The sequence below is a fragment of the Elaeis guineensis genome, chromosome 14 (assembly GCF_000442705.2).
Source record: "Elaeis guineensis isolate ETL-2024a chromosome 14, EG11, whole genome shotgun sequence".
Taxonomy (NCBI): Eukaryota; Viridiplantae; Streptophyta; class Magnoliopsida; order Arecales; family Arecaceae; genus Elaeis; species Elaeis guineensis.
The window spans coordinates 46,416,907-46,425,629 of record NC_026006.2 but is presented as its reverse complement, the minus strand read 5'-3'; positions in this window follow the sequence as shown (position 1 = coordinate 46,425,629).

The window sequence follows — 8,723 nt, the reverse complement described above, 5'->3', positions numbered from 1 at the left end:
TATAGGTCATCGGTAGCACAGAAATTAATTTTTGTACCAGTCGAAGTAACCATCTAGCAATGGTTCCCGACATCCAGATAGGTCGAATATACGCAAAGCAACATTCTAAGAATCCTAACCCATGGTTACCGTATAATTCATCCTTTTGATCAATAATGCTCAAGATCACTTCGAGTATGCTGTCAACCACTCATATAAATCATTTCTATTATGTCTCAAAATTTTGCAAATCTCGTGACTCCTCACGAGGATTACCCAGGCCTAGGTTTTGCTAAATTGAAATACAGTGAGACATTCTCTCCTGAAGTTAATCAGGAGTGGTCAATTCCATCTTGACTCACACACCGACTTCACAAGTACTTGACTGTACCCAAAAATTTTTCAAATCTATATAAAAAATATAGACAGTCCAACATCAAAGCATAGTGAGTTGCTTGCAAGTCACCGTGGTGATCTCAGATCGAAGGGACACTTATATCGATTGGCCTTAGCTAACTACTCTTGACAGTAGAGTATTACATTGGTCACATTCAATATAGATGTACTCCTATATCTCACCTGGATGCCATACCAGTATCTTTATACCACTGATTACGAGGACAACCAACGCATATGGCATACAGCGACCTACACTTGATAAGTTATCATCCTTGTTAATAACTTATCATTTGATCGTGAACAATTTAAGAACCATCCGATAAATCCTCCTTTATCGATTGATTGTGGTTCTAAAGACTTCATCATAATTTAGGAGTTAATTTAAGGAAGATAGAACTTTTATGATGAACTTGCCAAATAACTATTATTATTAGATAATTCATATACTAATTTCAATCATCTACCACTTAGATGATTAGCTTTAGGACACATTTTCCAACAACTCTCACTTGTACTAAAGCCAATCAGAATGATATCAAATATCCTATCTTCCACTTGAGTTTGTAGAACTTCTTAGTTTTGAGGCCTTAGCAAATGGGTCGGTCAAGTTCTCTTTTTTCATCGATCTTCCAAAGATCGATGTCACCTAATCTAAAATCAAAAGTGATAGCAATATAGAGTATGCTGGTCCTTCAGTTCTTTAGCTAGATTTATGGCTCCAGAGATATGATAGGATTGGACCATCGGTGGAGGGTGCCACTCCCAACCTGCTAATGAAGCTCAGCAACTATACAGCATACATGGCAGCATCATACGCTACGATGTACTCTACATCACTAACTGAGTAGGCTAAAGTATCCTGCTTGAAACCTTTCCAGCAGATTGCTCCTATGATTAGGGTATGATCCAACACTTTCTTGTTGTCATCTTGATCTGACTGAAATCGAAACATCCTCATATTTAAAGTCGTATTTCCATATTTGAGTCACTGGACCTTAGTATTTTCCAAATACTTAAGGATTGTCTATACAATCTTTCAGTGGTTCTTACTTAGATCAGACTGGTATCTGCTCACTACCATTAGTGAGTATACCATATCTAATCTTGAACATGGAAAAATTAGATGATACCCAAATTTTTATTCCTTGCAATGCTGGAATGCCATTCTCAATTAAGAGAATTTCATCCACAGACAACACAAGAAATAACACTACAGAATATTTTATCCACTTATAAATGCAGGGTTCCTCTTTGTTCATAACAAAGACATATGTTCAAAACGTATATTCCAACTCTGAGATAATAGCGAAAATAGATTTTATAGGTCTCCACCTTCCCATCTGCGCTACTCTGATCCTTTTGAAAAATTCATTCACACCCAATGGGTTTTATCCTTTCAGGTGAATCATCTAGTGTCCACACACTATTGATTTTCATAGACTTCAATTTGGATTTAATGACTCCAAGCCACTTCTCAGAGTTAGACCACTGCATTGCATCCCTATAGGTGATCAGATTCTTGTTAATCTCATCGAGATCAACAGGATCGCCATCCCAGACCTAGACACTGAAGTGTTTGTCCGGCTAACACGGTACTCTATCAGATCTCCTTAAAGGTGTTACTTTAATGGGCTCTGAGTTTGATTTAATCAAATTTGATTCTGTAGGTTTACTAGATTATGTCGGTTCATTTTCTACCAGTCAAACTTTCAAGTTCAACTTGATAGGCATCAGTTCCTTCTCTAAGAAACTCCTTTCCAAAAGGAATGCCCTACTGCTGATGAGCATCTTATGTTCTTCAGCATGATAGAATTAGTAACCCTTAAACACCTATTGGACCAAGAACCAAGTTTATCTGTATGCAAACCTTTGACATAGGCCGATCAACTCCAAACCCAAAGGTGAGAGAGTGTAGGTCCATGTCCGATCCATATCTCATATGAAATCTGCACAACAGACTTACTCAGTATATTTTCAGAGTAAAACAGGTAATCACAAAAGAGCACAATCCTGAAACAGACAGAGAAGTGAACCTTATCGTGGATTGAACTATGTCTAACAAAGTTCAACTTCTCCTTTCAGATACACTGTGTTTCAAAAAGAAATTCACTAAGAGAGAATTCAATTCTCTCCTAGATATGTCACAAACTCACTGGATAAGTATTCGCCTCCTCGATCTGATCGAAGAGTTCTAACACCTTATCCAGTTTTTTTCAATCTTTCATTATTGAATCATTTGAATATTTCAAATGATTAGGCCAGACGCACCCATACCCAGATAGGTCATCTGCAATGAAATATTAATATCTTCCTCTGATGCTTAAGTTCGTAATTCTACATACATCACTATGTATGAGACTTAGAACTTTATCAGCTCCTTCACCTTTTTCATTAAAAGGTAACTTTATCATCTTTCCAAGAAGACAAGACTCACAGACTATCAATGATTCACAATCATTGATATCGAGATTTTCCTCTCAAGCTAATCCGTTTATCCTGTTCTTGTCAAGGTGACTAAGCCAAAGATAGACTTCCATGATATTATCTAACTTGGGTGTGTACATTACACTTAATAGGCTGTGTAAATATTAAATATCATTTCTTTTTTGTCCATGTATTATTGTAACATTATTCATAATAATATCACAATAATCTTCCTTTATTAATAAATGATGATCATCTTTGGCTAAAAAGCCAACAAAGATTACATTCATCATAAACAATGGACAATAGTAACAATTACTCTAAATGATAATATTTGAAAATAAGCTCTACAATTCTTAAAGTTAGGATTGAAATAAGATTTCCATCCCTAACATTCAAGAATTTCTCACCATTTTCAAACATTCCACTTACTAGCAACAAATTGCATAAGACCATCGGTATCTAATACCTAGGTAGTAGAATTTCATAGAAAAATTTTAAGGTGTTATTATATAACATCCTTGATGAGCAACTCTTGCTCCTTTCTCTTGTTCAACCTATTATGGTCAAGGGAAGCAAGACAATTCTTCTTCCTATGACTCTGCTTCTGACAGTAGAAGCAACATGCCTGATTTGGATCGATTTTGGATTAATTATTTTGACTAGACTAAGAAGCCCCAATACGAACCCATTCATACTGCTAAATCAAATTCAACTTTCAATACTAATTAACGAAGTTAAATCCTATAAGTCATCACTATCTAACAGCGATTGGAGCAATTAAGGTTTAGCCTTATTTTGAGAAAAGAGAATAATGACCTAATGTATATGAATTATTTTAAGTCTAGAGATTTGGACTTTAGTCTCAAGATTCTCCCACTATTTTGTTCAAATTTGTAGCCTCTATCTCTAATTCGAAAAATTACTTTAATTTTTTAGTAGGTACTAGAATCCACATAGACTACACACAAGTCCGACTTTGATCGGCCAACCCATCTGCATCTATGGGTAGGTTCATTAACCAATTATTTCTCCAAACAACTTCTAGTAATTTAATTTTACCTCAGAAACCTAATCAGTAGGCTTTGGCCTTCACTGTAAGGATCCGGTTAAGTCCAACCATTAATATGACCATACTTGGTGCATCTAACCAACGAATGATTAAGCCCAACTTTGATTGACTAACCTAACCACCATTAGAGAGACACTTCCAAGTCATCATATAATGAGTGATAATTTCATTAGTCAACAAGCACCAGGCCTTTAGATCTGCAATGATTATTGAGTTAATGGACTCATTATCAACACCTTAATGGGAGACTATGACTTAGTTATCTCCATAACTTTGTCATTTTAAGGATCTAATAATTTTAGAGAATTTAAAATTATTAGTGATTTAAGGATAGAAAGGATATGGACCAATTTGCTCCCACTGACTTCATCAAGTCAAGTCCTCCCACTGACTTTTCAAGTCATTAACAAGGACTAGGATCAAATTTGGTCCATGGGCACCTAGATCAGTCTCACTGAATGAAATCAGACTCACTGATTTTCTATGTAACATGGGTTAGCATGAATCAATGAGCAACCTAATCAAGACCTGATTAACCACATTGGCCAGGTAAGTATGATCAGTGGGAGGGTCTACCAAAGCTTGCCTTAGACACCATAAGAAATGGCCAGGTAAGCGGACTCTCAATTAAAAACCACCGATCAGGTTTACCTTAGACACCAACTGATTTATCAGTTTTGATTTGGTCTGCCTATAGACTCCGGCTCAGCAGCTGAGCCACGATCAGTGTCTATTTATTAGATATATGGACTTTGATCAACTACAACTATTGAAGTGATCTATAGAAATGACCTAATCTTAATTAACTTTTAATTAGGTTTGACCAATTTCTTAACTTAGTCTATATTTAATCTAACCCTAGGTCTAACCCAGTTAATGATCTGATCAAAGCTAACCCATTACCCTTTAACCCATGTTTTATGAAATTATCTTAGGATCTTTAAATCACAAACCTAGATCCTAAACAATCACTTAATTCTTTTAATTAAGTTCATGACTAAGGGTTAGGATTCGGTATTTTGAAAATTATTTTCAACTTTTGAAAGATTTAATACAATTTAGTGTTGTTTCACTAAATAGATTGACTCATTTTAAAAATAGGTTAGCTTATTTCATTAACAAATACTAATTATAGGTTAAAATAATTAAAATCAGTCAGAAATATAATTCAGCCAACTTTTCAGTCAAGCTAGACTGCTGGTCGAGCTGGCCCGATAAGCAAACAGAACCTTCATAAGATCCTATTTTTGGCTGATTTTAATCTATATACATTACATAAAATATCATGAAATGAAATAGACCTAATCTAAAATATTCATGACAAGGTTTATTTAAACTCTTTTAAATTTTTTAGATCGCAACGTACCAGGACAACCTTTGCACTGTAAGAGAAAAATCTTACAGCAGGACAACCTACAGTCCGTGCGATCTTTATTTTATTTTTTAGATTTATTTTAATATAATTATGAATATGTTATAAAAAAATCTAGATGCTCTGATACCACTGTTGGAAAAGGTGCAGGATTTCATGCATGAATTTCAAAATATTTTTAAAATATAACGCAGCAAAATATGTAAATTAAATAATTTAATCTATAAATACATGCAATCAAATTACTAAATCCTACAATTAGGATCTATAATATGTCATATTATATTTATAAATTAGAAAATAAAAGTTTTGGTATTGATCAAATCAGTACCCTAGATCTGAAACAGTTTCAGATCTAAAACCTAGATCACATCTAGATAAGAGAAGAGATCAGATCTCTTACCTTCATGTGGATTGAGAACTCCATGGTTGATTTTTTTTGTTGCCTTTGAAGCCGCACATGCGTCCGACCTCTACAGGTGATCCACACAAGGCTGCAACAAAATCAAAGGTTCGTCGAACGAAGATCCGCTCGAAGTACTAGCTTCTTGCAGATCCCTCCAGATGGTTAATCTAAAAAATATTCTTCGGATCTCTTGGACATTCCAAGAGATAAAGATTATAAGGAGGAATAAGGAAGAAGTCAAATCTTTTGACCTCCCTAAAATCAGAAATAATAATATAAAAGAAAAAATCCTAAGAGAAGACAGTTCTTCTCTTTCAGTACATCAACAATTGATGTCCTGAGAACATCTCTATGCTAGGACATGGGGAAACCATCTTCTCTAGATATTTCTCAAACTTCCAGATCTCATGATATCTGATTTTTCTCATAGAAAAATCTCAGGATTTATGGAGAAGAAGGGTTCTAAAAGAAATCTTAAGAGAAGACCTTCTTTTCTTCTTCTTCTCTCATCAGAACATGATCAGATCATGTATAAAATTAGATCACCATGCCCCAACTCATTGGAGCATGAATCCACCATGCCATCCCTCTTTCTCTATCAAATTTTTATCATATAAAAATATAAAATAAAGAAGAAATAAATTGAAAAGAAAAATAATAAGAGAAAAACATCTTCTCTCTTACCTTTTGTTTTTACAAGACATCAATTTTTGATCTCTTGATAGAAGACTCTTCTCCAAGAAATTTGATACCTCAAACCACCCATTCTATCCTCTTTCTCTCTCAAATTTTATCACATAAAAAATATAAAAAATAAAGAGAGAATAATATGAAAGAAAAATAATGAGAGAAGATAATCTTTTCTCTTACCTTTCTCTCTACAAGATATCAACCTTTAATCTCTTGATTGAAGACTCTCCTCCAAGGATAATGGTGCCTCAAACCACCCATGCCTCCCTCTTTCTCCTCTGCTATTTTTATCTAAAAGCTATGAATTTTTGACTCTTATTTGATAGCATATGGGGCGGCAACTTTTTATATGGTAGACAAGGTCATAAAACCTAGTCTAACAAGGAGTCCATGGGGCATCCAACTCTTGGATGCCCCCTCCCTCATAAATTTCATGGAGAGCATGAAATAACTCATAAAAGGGGCTACAAAAAGAAAGGATAAGCTTGGAAAAAGTTGGCGCAAGAGAGGAGAGAAGAGTCCTTGTGAAGAGGGACTCTTTCAAAAAAAAAAAAGGATAAACCTAAACCACTTTCCATAATTAGCCAAATCTCTTTCCATATTGAATCAAATCAAATCAGATTCAAATCTCTAGAATAAGTGGTGTGAGATAACACTCCTTGGATGTGGATATCATAGAAAAATATCTAAAAATTAATTAGTAGGCGTGGGCTTGAGATTTCTTAGGTGGCACAAGAGAAGAGATGGAGTCCTAGTCTAACTAGGATTTTTATGTAGATTATGTCAAACACTTTGAATCCAATCTAAATTAATTACAATCTAATTAATGATGATCCTACTCCAACTAGAAGTCCAATTAAATCAGATTAAATCATATTTAATTCTGATTTAAATCCTAACTTAATTAAAAATTAGGTGCATACAAGTCCTAGTCGAACAGGAACTTATTCTCCCTTGCAACTGGCTTATCCAATAAATCAATTAGACTTAATCCAATTAAATTCAAATTAATTCTAATTGAATCAAATTCAATTAGACTTGATCTCAGCCCAATTGTTCAATTAGATTGAGCCAATTAGCAATCCAATTGCTAATCGATCCTCCTGCAACACTTGCATTAGGTTAAATATCAATCACATTGATCGTTTAACCTTAGAACGATTCTCAATCGTCGATTAACCATATGATTAGGTTACAACCTCTTATGTGTGTGACCCTATAGGTTTGAACCTAAGTTGGTAACACAGGAACCAATTCTTGTACCAGTCGAAGTAACCATCTAGCAATGGTTTCTGACGTCCAGATAGGTCGAATGTATGCAAAGCAACATTCTAAGAATCCTGACCCATGGTTACCGTATAATTCATCCTTTTGATCAATAATGCTCAAGATGACTTCGAGTATACTGTCAATCACTCATATAAGTCATCTCTATTGTGTTTCAAAATTTTGTAAATCTTGTGACTCCTCACAAGGATTACCGAGGCCTAGGTTTTGCTAAATTGAAACACAGTGAGACATTCTCTTCCTGAAGTTAATCAGGAGTGGTCAATCCTATCTTGACTCACACACCGACTTCACAAGTACTTGACTGTATCCAGAAATCTTTCGAACCTATATTAAAAATACAGGCAGTCCAGCACCAAAGCACAGTGAGTTGCTTGCAAGTCACCGTGGTGATCTCAGATCGGAGAGACACTTATACCCATTGGCCTTAGCTAACTATTCTTGACAGTAGAGTGTTACATTGGTTACGTTCAATGCAGATGTACTCCTACATCTCATCTGGATGCCATACCAGTGTCTCCACACCATTTGGTTATGAGGACAACCAATGCATATGGCATACAGCGACCTACACTTGATAAGTTATCATCCTTGTTAATAACTTATCATTTGGTCGTGAATAATTTAAGAACCATCCGATAAATCCTCCTTTATCGATTGATTGTGGTTCTAAGGACTTCATCATAATTTAGGAGTTCATTTAAGGAAGATAAAACTTTTATGATAAACTTGCCAAATAACTATTATTATTAGATAATTCATATACTAATTTCAATCATCTACCACTTAGATGATTGGCTTTAGGATACATTTCCCAATATGTATAGCCCATCTCGAACCAAAAATCGAATCGACTCGACAAGCATGCCAGCCATAAAAATTTCAAAGTTTCAAATCATATGAGCTTTCTTTTCATAGTTCTTCCTCTCAATTCATGCTGGGATCCCTTGCACCATAGCCCTCTATGGCAGGACAGTCTTTATCATGGATTTTGAGGAGTAATAGACTACTCAAAAAATAAACTACACTACACTTATCATATATGTATGTAAATAAAATCAGATCTTGATAGTATTAAATGAAACATCAATAAA